Source organism: Muntiacus reevesi, chromosome 8, assembly GCF_963930625.1.
Source record: "Muntiacus reevesi chromosome 8, mMunRee1.1, whole genome shotgun sequence".
In the NCBI taxonomy this organism is placed as follows: domain Eukaryota; kingdom Metazoa; phylum Chordata; class Mammalia; order Artiodactyla; family Cervidae; genus Muntiacus; species Muntiacus reevesi.
Genome location: NC_089256.1, coordinates 59,056,875 through 59,073,455, shown reverse-complemented (window position 1 = coordinate 59,073,455; position 16,581 = coordinate 59,056,875). Strand labels below are relative to the sequence as shown.

The window sequence follows — 16,581 nt, the reverse complement described above, 5'->3', positions numbered from 1 at the left end:
CAGTACAAACCTTCAGAAACCTAGCAGGGGTCCCCAACCTCTGGGATCTAATGCCTAATGATCTGAGGTGGAGCTGATGTAATAATAACAGAAATAAAGTGTCCGATGAATGCAATGTGCTTGAATCATCCTAAAGCCACTCCTCCCTCTGTGGAAAAACTGTCTTCCATCAAACCGGTCCTTGGTACCAAAAATGTTGGGGACCACTGATCTATAGATCTAGAAGGGCTGGTTCAGAAGACAACTGCGAACTGTGCTCCAGTCCAACTTCATTATCATCAATCCTGTACCTTCTGCACCACTGTGAAGATATGGTGGAACATGGAGTCCAGATTCGAACACAGCAGATTCTCAACAAATGACAGGAAAGTTTCATTTTACCCCTTCTTATTTAATCCCTCGTGTGAGAAGTATAAGACTTTAAGATTTGGCCAGCTTTCAGATTTTTTCTGTCTCCTGTATCTCTATCTTAAGTGCAATTTTGGCATATGTGCTTGCTGATGTAGCAGAGTTTCTTTATCCAGTCTCCATCACCCGCATCCCGCCAGGTACAAAAGGCCAGAAGGCTTGAATCTGTCTGTCTCAGGTATCTAATAAAAGTCAGCCTACCTCGGCGTAATGCTCAGCAACACAGCAAGATATATATTAGCTCTGATCCTTGTTCCTCAGAACTAGAGGTAGTTTACTTCATTTACAGAATAAAACACTACCTAGAGAGGTAAGCTAAGTTGTCCAAGATTGCACAGTTGATAAATAACAGAGCAGGGATTCAAAGTTGGGGAACTGGACTACAAAGCCCTCTTTATCTTGCTTATTATGAGGCAGGAAAAAAATTAGAAGCATGTAACAAAAATCTCTCTTTGAGGTTACCTGCAAATCAAAACTTACAGAGATTTCTCAAAAGAGGAGGAATGCCAAGGTAGGGCTTGTTGCTATTCATCTGGGCATCCTGATTTCTTTGCAGCTCCTAATTTATGGTATCTTGTCATCCCCATGACTTGTTTCTCCGGCTATAAAATGGAATAGAGTAGGCTTCTCTGGTGACCGGGAATTCCTTTCTTTATTAGGAAGTTCTGATTATTTGACAGGTCTTAATGTTGAACATGCTTCTGTTCCTTCTTGCTTCCACCCATTGGTCCTTTTCTCCCTTCTGAAGTCAGAATGAGCCTCCTTCCTCCTCCATGGGAGCTCCCACCAGGTACATGATGATATGTACACTTCATCACTGTGCACATGACTAAAATGTTGCCATTGGCCAGTAAGCTTTTATACATATCTCAGTTATTACCTTCATAATAATCTTATAAATTAGTTACTAAGATTACCTTCATTTTACATTTGGGGAAACCAGGACACAGAGGTGGCTAAGTAACTTGCCCAAGTCGCACAACTTACAAATAGAAGTACATGGATTGATGGCAGGCAGTTGGAGCCTCAGTATTACCCGCTCCTTTCTCTTTCCTCCCTCTCACACCACCATCTAGTTGTGCCTCCTCTGGGTGAGTGCTCTCAACCCTCTGGCCCCTCCTACAGACTTGCCCTGATCTACACACACCATGGTTTGTTACTCTCCTACTCTACAAGGTCCTGGCACTGAAAACACCACCAATGGCAGGATCTGATGGCACAGGTGGCAGAGGCATCAGTACTTCCTGGGGCTGGAATCCTCCAATGCTATCATGCCCCGGAAATGAGAATGTGGGGAGCCCATGTACGGGCTCAATATGTCCTCCATGACCATTATCCTTATTGTCAAGTACGATCAAAGTTGCATTAGCTCTTTTGTGAGCAGCTAGATGACGGCTGAATCACTTCACCTTGAATGGGAAGGCATCTCAGGCACTCAGATCCTTATTCCATCATCTACTTCTCAGCCTGCTCTTCTTCATCCTGAACTCATGCAGGTATTTTTAAATAACTTAGACATAGGGTTTTATACTTATTTCATCTGGTTTTCAGCCCAAGCCTCCTCCAGTCCACCTAGTTTATATTAAATCTTCATTCTGTGACCGTATGCCATCGCTCTTCTATCATTTGGAGACTGTCTTTAATACATGTATAAATGGGCAAAACAGGGAACAAGCCCTTTCCTTGGTCAGTTTAACGTACCAGATATTGTACGTTAAACGGTCCTTGGGGTTTGGCTGCCTTATTAGGGATGCATCCTCTGTGTACAACCGTCACCTAGCCCACTTTTCATTACAGTATGGAATCATGGAACTTAGAGATGATAGGGACCTAAAAGAACACGTCCTATCTTCCATCAATGAGGCCAGAGAGGTTAAGGTCACCCAACTCATAATTGTGAAGCTAGGCTAGTATCCCGGTCTGCAGACCTCAAATTTGTGCTCTTTCCACTGAAACATAAGATATTGTGCTGAGATCAAATAACATTTCCTAAATGACCACCTTACGACCTCAATCAGAAAAGGAATAAGAGAACTCATATAAAGCCATTAACGTCTGTAAAGGGCAACAAATACTTGGTTAATACTTGATTCCAGAATTTTCCCAGGGGTTGGGATAAAGTTTGTCAGTCTGTGCCTTCCAGAATGTATCCCTAATTAAAAAAAAACTGGGACATGTGTCTGCCTCTCATTGGCTGGAACCTACTCTGCTTTGTAGATTTGTCAAAGTGGTCATCAAACGACATCTATATAGGTTTGTCCAGCAACTTCGATTTAAATATGTATGTTTTCCAAGGTCAGCAGTTCTCTATTGATCAACCTTGGGCTCTGATACCCACCTTTATCATCCGTTCTTCAATTTTTTTTGTTAAAGCTACTCTCTCTCCCTCTGGAAAAGATAAAAAAGCTCTGTTGGAATGGCAAAATCCTAATGAGGTATGCTTTCCATGTTCTTTTTTGCCTCAAACACTGTCTAAGATTCTGCTTGGCCTTCAGCTTGCCCAAAGCCAGGATCACAGGTCGGAGTTGCCTTTGTATATTCATACTTGGGTGCATACTCACACCTTATCTGAGTATGTTTGATGGTGGTGGTTTAGTCACTAAGTCATGTCCTACTTTTGTGACCCATGGACTGAAGCCTGGCAGGCTCCTCTGTCCATGGGATTTCCCAGGCAAGAATACTGGAATGAACTGCCATTCCCTTCTCCAGGGCATCTTCTCCACTCAGAGATCAAACTCGCGTCTCCTGCATAGCAGGCAGATTCTTTACCACTGAGCCATCAGGGAAGCCCCTATGAGTATGTGTACAACCCTCCAAAAGCATGGACCCAACCCAGACCTCCTTGTTGCTGTCATGGTGATTCTTTTTTTTTAATAAAAAACTTATTGCTGTTTTCTTCCTGAAAGAATTAATGAACTGTTAAGAAATTTACTTTGGGATGTCTTTCATCCTTTTGTCCTTTAAACACATATTCTTATTTAGGGATTTGGGCTAGAATCCCACTGGGTCAGACTTTTCACCAAACTTTCTGAAATTATCTTTGTTCAATCCAGTGCCCAGCACTGAATTTTTGCACCCTTATCACCTCCTAGACCACTCAGTCACTCTTTCTTTTGGTTGTAGTTACTTCGGCATGAGCTCAATTTAATCAATGTTGGCCAAAATCCCTCCTCCCTTCTACAAGTAATAATAATAATATTAGCAGCTATCTGATGAGAGTTCCCTTCTGTACTGTACTGGTCCTGAGCTTACACTCTCTTGGGATGCTTACATGAACACTATGAGGGAGGTACTATTGCTACTCCAAGTGACAGTCTCAGAGAGGTTAGGGTGCTGGTGTAAGGCTACACAACTTCCCCTCTACAGGCTGGCAGAGCTCAGTTGCAAACCTAGGCAAGTCAGATGCCAGATTCTACTTTGGAGATGAAAGTCAGTGCAGCAACGTGGGACTTCTGCTGATGCTAGACTTATCATAAAATTAAACGTGCAGCTGTTTGAATAACTGAAATCTCCCACCACTACTCTGTCTTATAGAGTACTAAGAGCAGTGCCCAGCATGCCAGTGTTGGTATCAGTATTATATCTTTCCTCTGTGCCAGCTTTGTGTTTTTTTTTTTTTTTAAGTAAACTAGTTGCACACACAGCCCAGTCACTGGCACCTAGTATTCCACAACGTCCCCTTTCTTCCCTACTGCTGTTTTAAAGGTGCCCTATCCCCTCCACCTCTAGTCCTAACAAGCTCAAGAGTGTTAGTTATTAACTTGGTAAGCAGTTAACCTCTCTGGAAGCACAAACAGTCCTCACTTTGCTTTATGATAGGATGTCCCCTCCCCCACTGTCTCACTGAGCCGTAGGTGGACTGGGGCGAGTGGAGGAGGTGGGGGGAGCTTGGGGACTGCTGGCTATAGATGCCCCCACCTTCGGAATGCACCTATTTGAAAACTGAGAGGCACTGCCTTGTCTTGGAAGGAGCATGCCTGAGCTTGGAGACAGAGATGGGTTTAAATCTTGGCTCTGTCACTTGCCAGCTGTAGGATCCTGGATCCTCGTTGGTTCCTTCACTCTTCCAGCTTTAATCTGTCATCTGTAAGATGGGGTGGGGGTAGGGAAATCGCATCTACTTAAAGGGCTTGATGGGTCTCTGGAAGGCGGTAGCATTCCACAATTGTCTGCACTGTTATTACTGTTAATAATAATAATACCTGTGCTATGAGGCATTTTTCAGCCTGAAATCATTCTCCCACTATCTGAGGCCTTGCTGGAAGCATTTTAATGGCCTTTTGGCCCAACTCATGCTAGTGGGAGGCTTGCCAGACCATACCTGCATGCCTATTCTCCACACTTCTTGGCCTAGACACCATGCACTGCTTTCTTTCAGAACCCCAGGGCTGCTTAGGGCTCCGGAAAGGTGGAAAGCTGCCGTGCTGGATTTGGAAACATGGAGCCGTGGAGAGAAGTACACAGGAGGCTTATATGGAACACAGCCCCCCGGCGGCGGTTCCTGAGCTAAATCCTCCAGCAGTTCCATGACGTCATGGGATCCCCTCCCCCTGCTCCCACGGGGGAGGGGAGAGGGGGGCTCCTGGGGACAGTGCAAGGAGGGCGGCGGTCCCTGCGCGCATCCTTGGCCATCCCTAACCTAGCTCTGGGCTGGCAGCCTCGTCTCCGAGTCGAGGCTGCGTGCAGTGAAACCCAGGTAGTTATAGCCGGGTATGGGTTGAAACAGAGACAGTTCTTGTCCCCAGCCCCCCGGCAGCATGCACGCACACGCCCCGAGCCGTGCTCCCAGCCGGCGAGGGCGGTGAGGTGCCCGACGCGGGTCTGAGGCAGCGGCGCTGCCGGCGCGTGGGGTGGGTGGTTACATCCCGGCCCAGCCCGGCTCCTGGCCGCCTGGAAGACGTCCAGGAATCTGCCGGAGCGCGGGAGCCGCCAGCACCCGCCTGCTCCAGGCCCTCCTGTGCCGGCCCGCAGCTGTCGGCGAGTTCAACCTTCGTGACCCCGGCGAAGACAATCTGAAGTTCTAGTTTCTGAGCCGAGGGATGGTGGAGAGTCAGTGGATAGTCCTGTTCATTCCCATCCCCATCCCCTTCCACCCATCTCGGCGATTCCTAAAATCCGCATAATTATGGGCAGAGCTAGGACCTGCCAAGTTGGCCGAGCTGCCTAAGAGGGACAGAGCCGAGGACGTGAGAGAGGGCAGCGGTGCTTCCCTGCCCGGGCTGTGGGCTTTTCCGCGCCCCGGGTGCCTGGCGGCCTCGGTGACCTGAAAAAGGCGGCGGATGGGGAATGAGGCCGCCTCCATTTTAGCCTTGTGGATCTTATTTTTGAAGGTCCTTAGAGAAGGAGATCCCATAATTTATTTGATGACCTGTTTCAGTTTTTAGCAACTAGGAAATTCTCTCGTCTTCTAACCTCGATTCAAGGTGCCACCGATAGCACTGATTTTCTCCAGTTCAGAACTCAGATTGTTTGGGTTCATCCTCCCTGCCATCTGGCGGTGTCTGCTGTCTGGAAAGACCTCTTCCAGGCGGATTATAAGGTGGAACAACCCCCACCCCCCATGGCTCTGGGGGCCTTTGTCCCCTTTCTGCTTGACATTTTCTGTCTTGGGTTCCCCTGCCACTGCCTTCTCTTGATGGCAGTGATGATGCCTTTCTCATCTTTGATGACTCCTTCTTGGACTTTAAAGAAAACAAACAGATTTTTATTAGGGATATTTTCAAATATACAGGACAATAAAATAATAAATCCCATGAATCCCAAATCTCAGCTTCAGCAGTTAGCAACTCATGGCTAATCTTGTTTGAACACTAACTCAGTTCATTTTCCCCACCGCCATGTTGAACTGCTATTTTATAGCAAATCTCTGATATCCTATCATTTCATCTACAAATACGTCTAAAAGTAAACTGCTCAGTCATGTCCAACTCTTTGAGACCCCATGGACTGTGGCCTGTCAGGTTCCTCTGTCCATGGAATTCTCCAGGCAAGAATACTGGAGTGGGTTGCTATTCCCTTCTCCAAGGGATCTTCCTGACCCAGGGATTGAACCCAGGTCTCCTGCATTGCAGGCAGATTCTTTATGTATCTTTAAATGATAAGACTCTTAAAAAGGAATTACCCCAATTCTCTGACCACTTTTAAAATGTAACAATAATTCTTTAATACTGATAAATATCCAGTAATTGTTCAAATTTCCTCAAGAGTCTCATTTAAAAAAATAACTGGTTTGTCTGAAAGGTCTACAGGTTGAACTTCGCTGGTATGTCTTTTAGGTTTCTTCTGATCTATAAATTCCTTGTTCTTTTTTTTTTTTCTTGCCTTGTAATATTTATGGGGGGAAATGGGTCATTTGTCTCATAGAGCAGTGCTTCTCAAACTTCAACGTGCATACCAATCACTTCAGGATGATTTAAATGCAGATTTTGATTCAGGATGTCTGAGGCGGCCTGAGACTGCATTTCTACATGCCCCCTGCTGAAAACGATGCTGGGGGTGGTGGACCACTCTTTGAGACAGAAGGCTGTGTGGCGTTTCCAGATTTTGGATTTTGCTTATTGCACCTCTGAGGTATCTTTTAAACACATTCCAGCCTATCGGCAGGGCTGGTCAAATTCAGGATGGACGTTTTAGCAAGACTACTCTATCAGTGTATCTACTATTGCATCTCATTAACAGGCACGTAATTTGCTTGTCTCATTTGTTGGTGATGTTCGTGTTGGTTAGTGGGTTTAGGTGTTGTCAGCCTGAATCTTTCATTGTAGAGTTCTTGATCAGTGGGTAGAGGAGGGCATGGCAACCCATTCCAGTATTCTTGCTTGGAGAATCCCATGGACAGAGGAGCCTGGCGGGCTACAGTCCATAGTGTGGCAGAGTCGGACATGACTGAAGCGACTTAGCAAGCACAGTCAGTGGATGACAGTCCTTGTCTGGACCCATTATCATGGTCCCTTAGTGGTAGGATATCCTTGAGGACACCCTAGCACCCTTTCTGTACTCTTCGTCCAAGTCTCTACAAATGCCATAAAAGGACCTCTTTCTCTCTCTTGTCTCTGCATCTGTGTTCTCATGGAATCAAAGATCTGAAGTGTCTTGAAAGATCATTCAGTCTAATTACCTCATTTTATAGGTGAGAAAAAGGGAGGTTAAGGGGGTAAAAGGAAAGGTCCAATGTCACATAGCTAATCAAGAGTGAGCAGATCTGGAATCAGACCTTTGGTCATCTAGTCTGGCAACTAAGGGGTCAGGAGTGACTTTGTAAAGATGAATTTTAGCAGCTGAAAGAGGGCCAAAGCACAGAATCTTAGAATGGCAAAGCCGGATGGAACATTCAGTTTGTTAATATCTTATCACCATGATGAGAACAATTAGCCCTAGAGTTGGTAAGTAACTTTCCTAGATCACACAGCTGTCTCTTGCAAGAGCTAGGGCTTAACTAGGGCCACATATGTAGGTCACAGAGTTGGGCCTACTTGCTTTTTCTGTTGTACTCACTGTCTGAACTGCCATGAAGCTCTTTTATGCCTGTTAAAATCCTGCTCTTTCTGCTCAAAAACTAACACCACTATGAGGCCTTCCCTATAGAGGAAACTGCTCTAGATAGAAATTGATCTTCCCCTTCTCTGAATTTTCCTTGCTTTTTCTGTTGTATATTGAATATATATTCTGCCATGCATCATGCATATGTACCTGTCCCCAGGAGATTTTAAGCTCCCAGAGGGAAAGGACCATATGCTACATGGCTCTGTGTTCTCCACAGTTCTGGCGTGTATCACCCATTTCCGAAGTCCAATATAACTTTTTTAAACTGGAAGAATTCATTTGTGGAGAGATCCCCAAATGAAAACCAAGGTGTTAAAGAAACCTGGCAAAGTCTTTCCTTCCAGATGAGTTTCTATAACTTCCCAGGATGAATATATTGACCAATGAAAGTGGATTGAGTATTCATATTCGGGAGAAATATGGAAGGTTAATCCAAGACTTCAAGAAGTGGTCCTCTGATCACAGCTAAGGGAAACCTATATCTAACAGCTAGTAGTAAGAATAGGACACATGGCACACGATGTATGTGAGAGAGTTAAGAGACAGAAGACAAGAACGATGGGGCCCTACTTACTCAGTGCTAGACCCTGGGGAAAGAGTGGAAATGTGTCCTCAAGGGACCTCTAGCAGGTCAGTGCTAGAGGCAGTGGTATGCTGCTAAATGTTTAACAGGATCTCCAGGATACAAAAAAAAAAAAAGCTGTGATTGTGGTGTTCCATGGTGTAAATTCTTCCACAGTGGCCAATTTGAAGGTACCAACATGACATCCCTAAAGGCAGAGCTAAGAAGAGATGTGCCAGTAGGCAAGCTGGCCTCAGCACACCGCTGAGAATGCAGTAGATATCTGCATATCTGTAGGGCCTATGGCCAGAACAGAGAAACTTATTGAGAGTGAAAGAAAAGCAGTCAGGGCAACAATGCTGTCTTTTTTCCCCTAGAGATTTTTTAGTGTCCATAATCTGATGTGGATCCTGAGAGACGAAAAGGAAAGAAATTGAGTGGTGTTGATGAGTAGTGACAACATTACTAGAAAGACAGTCCAGTAATATCTACATTAAAAAAATTTGGCCTGGCATGTAGCTGGAGTGACTTCCCCTGCAATCAAAGGGACTGTTTGATTTTATTGTTATTTATTTATTTTCTTCATTTTAGAACCTAATGTCTGTTATGGGCAGTTAGATACTAATATATAATATACATGTTATGTAATAATATTAATAGATTATCATTTATTGAGTAACTCTTATGAACCAGGCACTTCATATATTTTATGTCTAATCCTTAGAGCCCTGCAAGGTTGGTATTTGTATCTTTTTTTTTCTTTTTTTTTTAACAGATGAGGAAACACTCACTCAGTGACGTTTCCCATTTTAATCAGGTTTGTGGTGGGCTTCATGAACCTACAGGTTTTCTGCAGAAGATGCAAATGAGGAGATCAAAAAGACAGTCTAGCTTATGGAGCATGTACCTGAGGCTTGTTAATTTCATGCTTTGTTACTTATGAGACTATTTTTGGGATATAAGGATATACAAAATATAAGGGATTTGATTCTTCATTTTAAGGAGACTGGAAAAAATGGACTCTATCACGAGAAGACAGGTCAAGATAGGGATCTATACATCGAGCCATGAAAGGAACTGGGGATATTTAGCTCAGTGAAGATCAATAGGAGAGGACATGGAACACAGATTGCACCCCTATGAAGGGCAGTCATGTGGAGGAGCAGGAAGGTATGTTCTGTGTGCTCCCAGAGGGTGGAATAGGCCCAAAGGATGGGGAATTCAGTCATGCATCCCACAAACAATTATTGTGCACCTATTTTGTTCCAAGAACTGTGCTGAGGGCTGACAAGGGAAGGATATGTCAATGAAAGGGACATACATCCTTGTTCAACATTGGGAAGAAAACTTTCTGAAAGAGATTCCCAGCAATGGACAGGTTTCTGGCAAAGTAGTAAGCTTCCTTTCCTTGGAGTATTCAGGAAAAGGCTAGATGTGTACTTATCAGAATGTGCCAGAATGAATCTTTTTGTTGAGTGGTACATGGGACCAAATCCCTTTCCAGTTCAGAGATTCAGTCTCTGCTCAGCCTCGCTTTGGCAGGCTACAATGCTGTGCTGAAAAAGTGGCATCATGGTCCCCCTCTCGCTGTCTATGTCCATCTAGCTGCCTGCCCTGCCTTCTCTGACAGGGAGCGGTGGCGGGCCAGTTAGACTGGAAAGTGCCTGCCATCTGTGACGGGGACGATGGTGTTTTGGCGGGTCTGTGTGGGCTCCAGGAATGCAGCATTGAAGCCATGTACACACAACCTGCTTAAGAACATCCCATGGGCAGAAAATGTTTGCTTCCTCTTCAGCCCTCCTCTGTTGCTGTGCCAGGCAGGCACAATGGTGCCTTTGAGAGGGGCAGCTGGAAGGGGGTGTTGGCAGTGAGGCTGGAAGTAGAGCACTGCAGCTGAGGGGAGAACCAAATTCATTTCCAGGAGCAAGCCTGCCCTGGGTGCCAGTTTCCAAAACAAAACTGCTGTTTCTCAGAGCTCATAGTGGTGGGTTGCCTCAGATTTGGATAGAGGGCAAAGCCATTTCCTATCCACTGCTCCACCCTCCCCAAGTTAAAAAAAAAAAGAAAGAAAGAAAAAACAACCTAGTGTGTTGAGGTATTCTTGCTCTGGATGCAGTTTAATAGGTCTGCGGTCTGTCTGGGGTGCTCAGACCAACCTGGGGTGAATGGGGCTTTCTGAAGGGTCAGACTTGCCTGCAGACAGAACAGGGCTGATGACCACAGGGACCAGCAAGGCTCAGGGGCAGGTAGACTTCTGGGCCACCAGAGTGGGCTCAGGGTGGAGATGCCTTCTTCTGCCTTTTGCAGTCACTTCCTCTGACCCCCTAGCAGCTCTGCACCCTTGCTGCCATATGGGCTCTGCCCACTCACTGTCTTCACTCTCTTTGGTGGGAAAGAGGTGGGAGAACTCTGGCATTTCCTGTCCTGGGTTCACAGTTGTCCCAGACCCTCAGTTACTTTCAAAGGTCCCAGCAACAGCTCAGAGATGGGCGTGGGAGGTCTTCCCACTCACCCGACAGTTAGAAGAAGGCCTGAGTGCCAGGCTGCAAGCCCATTCTGTCTTATAGATGGAGCAAGGTGGGTCCCTTTTACTTTGGTGACATCCTACACAAAGGTATCACTTGAGTCTGGTCAAGTAGTAATTTCTGTTAGTGTTCACATTCGTGATGGGTTTTTTTTTCACACTTTGGTTCAAATTGTGCAATCAATAACTAGGGAGCAATGATTTCATTTCAGGCATTGGGGATATAGGGTGAATAAGACGAGTCTTTGCCCCAGACAGCCAACTGCCTAATAGATAGGCCAAGTCCTGAAGGGGAGCCATACCACCAACTCAGCTGATATATACCTGAGGGGGGAAGTAGAGGGAGATTCTACAAGGAGTGCTGTGCTTGGGGCACATGGGCTTGAAACTCATCTATTCTTGGAGTACTTATCTTAAGGAGACTTAGTTTCCTTGTGTATATAATGCACATCATGCAGAGTTGTTATGAGGATTAAACAAGTCAGTGTAGGAAAGTGCCAGGATACAGAGCTTGTTGCAAGGTGAGTGCTTAGTAAGTGACTGCTGATATTAATTCGTGGATTCCAATGGACTTGACATGTAATGTGTATGTGTACACAGTATTTAACTGGTCCTTGGTTAGATTATATATCCTTCCTGAGTCATTTCTTCATTCCTTTGCTGTAGAACACTAGGATCAGCATGTTTATGACCTCACTAAGACAGATAATCAAAGACTAGTCTACTAAAGCCAAGGAGACATATGTGTATGTAATATTCTGTTTCATAACCCAGTGGTAGAAGCTGGAAAAGATTGAATGCTTTTCACCCAAGCTCCCTGAATGTCCTGAGTGTGGAGATGAAGATCATGAGTTCTTTTCAATGTTCTAAAAAGTCTAAGAGAAATAACACATTTCCCACGGACAGGGCCTCACAGGTTGCTATTATTTAAAAGATGCATTTGTTTGTAGACATAGCTTGGGGAAAGTTATTCTTTCACTAGGGGACCTTGGTGAGTAGAAAAGTTAAGCTTGCTGGGGCAGAGGTTAGCCTTGAGGTCTCTCAGGAACCTGAGTGGAGGTCCTTCTAGTCCAACATGCTGAGTCATGCATGAGACCCCAAGCTGGGTCCCCTGAGACACCCTCAGGTCTATCCACTGTGCTGCAGATACCCCTCCCCCACCATCTGCTTTGTGAAATTGTAGGCATGAGAATTCACCCCTAAAAGTTATTCCAAAGTACTTGGGAGATACAAAGTATATAAAGTCAGGAATCTGAAGACAAAGAAAATCAAAGCAATTCACAAAGAACAAAGGAAATGGGAAAGAATAAGAAAATAAAAGCACGTGGATGAATGGAGGCTTGAAGTGAAATATGGGGTATGCATGTGTAGGGAATAAAAAAGAGGGTCATTTAAGAGAAAAAGTTATGTGTCAAACTGTAAGCAAGCAATGGAATTTTTAAAGAGAAAATTGCCAATTTCTTCTTGGTAGGCTGAAAGATTTTGAGGATCTGTGAAGGAAACTTGTAGTCAGTGCATGACTGAAAGAGAGAGAGAAAGGATGGAGCTGAGTTTAAAAATGGATAAAGATTAAGGCAATCAAAGAGTCAAAGAGGTCCTCCAGAGGCCTGCTCTTAAAAATACAAGGGCTGACATTATTACAGGATTGAAACAAGGCCAACGTTAGAATAGCACTGATCCCTGATTGCTGAGATTGTGGGTTACTTTTCCTTTTCACCTCTATATGGTTTAACATGTTCTATCATGGATTTGGGCCTTCCCTGGTGACTCAAGACAGTAAAGAATCTGCCTGCAATGCAGGAGACCCAGGTTGGATCCCTGGGTCAGGAAGTCCCCCTGGAGAAGGAAATGGCAACCCATTCCAGTATCCTTGCCTACAGAATTCCATGGACAGAGGAGCCTGGCAGGTTAAAGTCCACAGGGTTGCATAGATTTGGATTACTTTTCTAATCAAAAGAATTTAGCACCTGTAGTAAGAGGGAGCAGGCAGAAACTGAGGCTTGGGTACCTGGAGCAGTGAGAACTGAAGGATAAGGAAGAAGAAATCTGAAGTGACAAGAGCGGCCTTGGGTGGTCTCACGGTGATGATGCTCCTGGAAAGATGGAACCCCTGGACTTGATGGAAGAAGAGAATGTACTCCACAAATGGGAGAGGATGTCTCTCTGTGTCCATTCCAGCCTCTGATTTGAAGGTTTGGTGCATGATCAGGTTGCCACCTTCTGTTTTCTGAGATCTCAAAATCTCCCACGACACTCTTCTCCATGAATCTTTCCCTTCCCCATGAATATGTTTTCATTTCATCTCCCTTGGAATCACTGTGGCTGGGTTGATGAGCTGAGCTTTTGACTAGTTCCTACTTCATTACTCCAAGCTCTGGAAGCCTCCACTTGCCCAAGCTGAGAAGGTATATATAGATGATGCCAGAAAAGCTGCTTGAAGATCTATCCTCTAATTTAGAGGATATCCATTGCCAGTGGATATCAAGGCAACCATGGGCTCTCTTTTGTCACTTACTGGCTAGGTGAAGTTGGTCAACCAACTCAACCTATAAAGTCCTTGATTTCTCTCTTCTGAAAAAATGACACCTGGCTGGATTGGAATAGGTAAAGATATCTGCTCAATCTTAAAGTAATCTGATTCATTATTTATTCTGCTTCTTTACATACACATAGTTGTGCTAAAGGTTAGTTTTAGAGTTTAGGATTCTCATAGACAGGGCCCATCTCATGATATGGCTTCACGTTGAAAAAAATTAAGATGAAATTCACCTGACACAAAATTAGCCATTTTAAAGTATATAATTCAGTGGCTTTTAGTATTTTCACTCTATCTCTGTGAAGTATTCGAATAATATGGTCTCTGGAGTTGGCTCCATTCTGTTGGAATAATAAAGTACTGCACTGCATATCTGTGTCCATCACCCGGTGAACTCATGTGCAGGACTCTCCAGGTCTGGGATGTGAAGAACCTGCTGGGTCATTCGTCCTAAAAGGTAATTTTCAGTTCAGTGTTTGTTGTCAGACTGCGCTCCAAAGTGGTTCACTCATGTCCCCTGAGAGGGTCTGAGGGTTCCCATTTCTGCTCCTACTCCCATCACAGGGTGGGGCTATTCCTGGGTATAGAGTAGGTAAAAGTAATGAACTGGTTTCAGCAATATCACCACGGAGAGATCTTGAGAATTAATGGTGAGTGGAAAAGGCAAGCTGCAGAGCACAAAACGGTTGTGGGGAACTCAGTTCCATCCATAAATTTTTATTTCTTTGGTTAAAAAGATACTTGAAGGGAATAAAACAAAATAGTGACAAATATCAATTCTAAGTGAGGGAGAAATGGGAATATCTGATATACTGTTCTCAAAACTTTGTTGTATTAAAAAAAAAATCCTCAATTAAAAGGGGAAAATTGATGTGCAGAGATTCCCAAAATACACCGGGTAACAGATTTTTTTTTTTTTTTTTTTTTTTTGAAGCAGCCTCCACATTTGGACTCACTTTTCCCCAGGCAGAGGTTCATATTAGGGAAGCTGGCTAGCATTCCCTTGTGAACATTGTTTAAAAGTAGATATGATATCAAGGAATTTTGGAAGTTCTTATTTTTAACCAGTAAAATTTCCACAGCATGTAAAATAAGTGCTCAAGTCAGTGCCTGCCTGGTTTGTTCCACCTAATCATAACTAACTCAAAACCTGTGCAAGCCTCTTTTGGGCCTGGGGTGGGGAAGGTGATTCACTGTGTTCTTTCTTCCCCTTCCCCACCCCTTTATTCTGGTACAATCAGATCAGAATATACATCAAGGGCAGCTTTGGAAGGGAAGGGAAGTCAGAGACTTGGAGACCCTAAGAGACTGGTTTTGTTCCACCAGGGCTAATGACAACTATGTGGGTGACAGGCTGGCTTCTTAATTAGAGGCAACTCCAATTGGCTCAGTGGTTAAGAATCTGCCTGCCAATGCTGGAGACGTGGGTTTGATCCCTGGTCCAGGAAGATCCCAGAGAAGGAAATGGCAACCCACTCCAGTATTCTTGCCTGGAAAAACTCCATAGACAGAGGAGTCTGACAGGCTATAGTTCATGGGTCACAAAGAGTCGAATGTGACTTAAGCCTGAACAACAACAACCGAATTAAGAGCACCCATTTCCCAGGAAGGGTACACACTCTCACAGCTTGCTTTGTGTGTTCACAGAGGAAGCATTTAGAGCATGCATCTGCAATTTTTTTTTTTTTTTTTTTGCTTTGCTTTTTGATAAATGTAAAAGTCTCATGTTTGCTTTCAGTGTTACCCAAAATATTAAAATAAACTGTATGACTAGAGAGAAGATCAGATATACCTCATACTGGTGAGAATCTCTGCTCTAGAATGATGTGCCAGTACTGTCCTGAAACTCCTGGGTTTTTGGCAAATCTGAATTTGAAGGCTGACCTGACCACTCAGAGTTCTGCACCGCAGGTGAGCTTCTTATGTTTTTTTTCTATCCCCATCTCTGGAAAGGGGATGTGACACCTGCCACTTGGGGCTGCTCTGTGGATTCAGTGAGGCACTTGGCACCAATGCCAGTTACTCAAAAAAAAAAAAAAAAAATAACAAACCTGAAAACATTAATCAATAGCCTTGGGAAGTAGACTAACTCCTTTCCCCCATTTTATAGATGAGAACACTGAAGCCCAGACAAGTTTTATGAAGAGGACTGATGCCTGTCCAGGCCAAGCCCCTTTCACTGAGCAACCCCACCCCCTCCGCCCTTACCCCAGCCTTGACCAAGTGTCTGCAGGTGACCAGTAGATCTGCAATCATCTTTTCTCTGGCCCTGGTCTCTGACCCCAAAACAGTGTCCAGGGTGATTGCTCACGTGGATCCTCAAGATCTCAGGATCAAGTTTTCTTAGCACTAGTTAAGTGAGTATTATATTAACCAGCTCATGTTTGTTCTGTCAACTGGGCTGTAAACTTTATTTCAGAGAAGGGACCAAATTCTTCTAGTTTCTAGTAAGCTACAAGTCTCTGAAAAACAGGCTGTATTCCTTGAGAGAGACTTTCAGTGCAGAACTTCTGCATAAAACTCATTTTAGCTTTAAGTTTCACCATCCAAGTGTTACTGAGGTGACACAGAGACACGGAATGAAACAGACTTTCTAATCTGTTCTCCTGAACCGCTAACTTTCGTGCCCTTCCACGAGTTGCTGGACCTCTCAGCCTCAGTTTCCTCACCCAGAAAGTCAGGATATTCGTGTCTTCCCTGCATGCTCTGTGGATCAAAATGAAATGCTGCATGGGAAGACCTTTGGTAAACTTTAAGGCAGTTTTCCTCCCTGACTCCTCCTGTCCAGCCCGAACCCCCTCCTTCCTCAAATGAGCAAGCAGTGGGACTGTGCCCTCTGTTCTCCTAAAGCATTTCCCAGCAGCCCTGCCCAGCTGCCACAGCTGAGAAAGAACCCAGCAGTCCTACATTCTACAAAGGAGGAAGAAACCGTGTATCTGCGCTGAAAAATTCACCAAGCTCCTAGCACTTGTTAGGTCAATCTGTTTATTGGGTCCCAAGCTAAACTCT

The 16,581-nt window shown here is 44.6% G+C and overlaps 1 protein-coding gene across 3 annotated transcripts in view; it reads right to left on the bottom strand.

The window, feature by feature from the left end:
- The window catches only part of DGKG (diacylglycerol kinase gamma), a 210,196-nt gene that overhangs the window by 35,415 nt on the left and 158,200 nt on the right, over nucleotides 1–16,581 (bottom strand). The gene's annotated exons all lie outside the window — the stretch shown is intronic.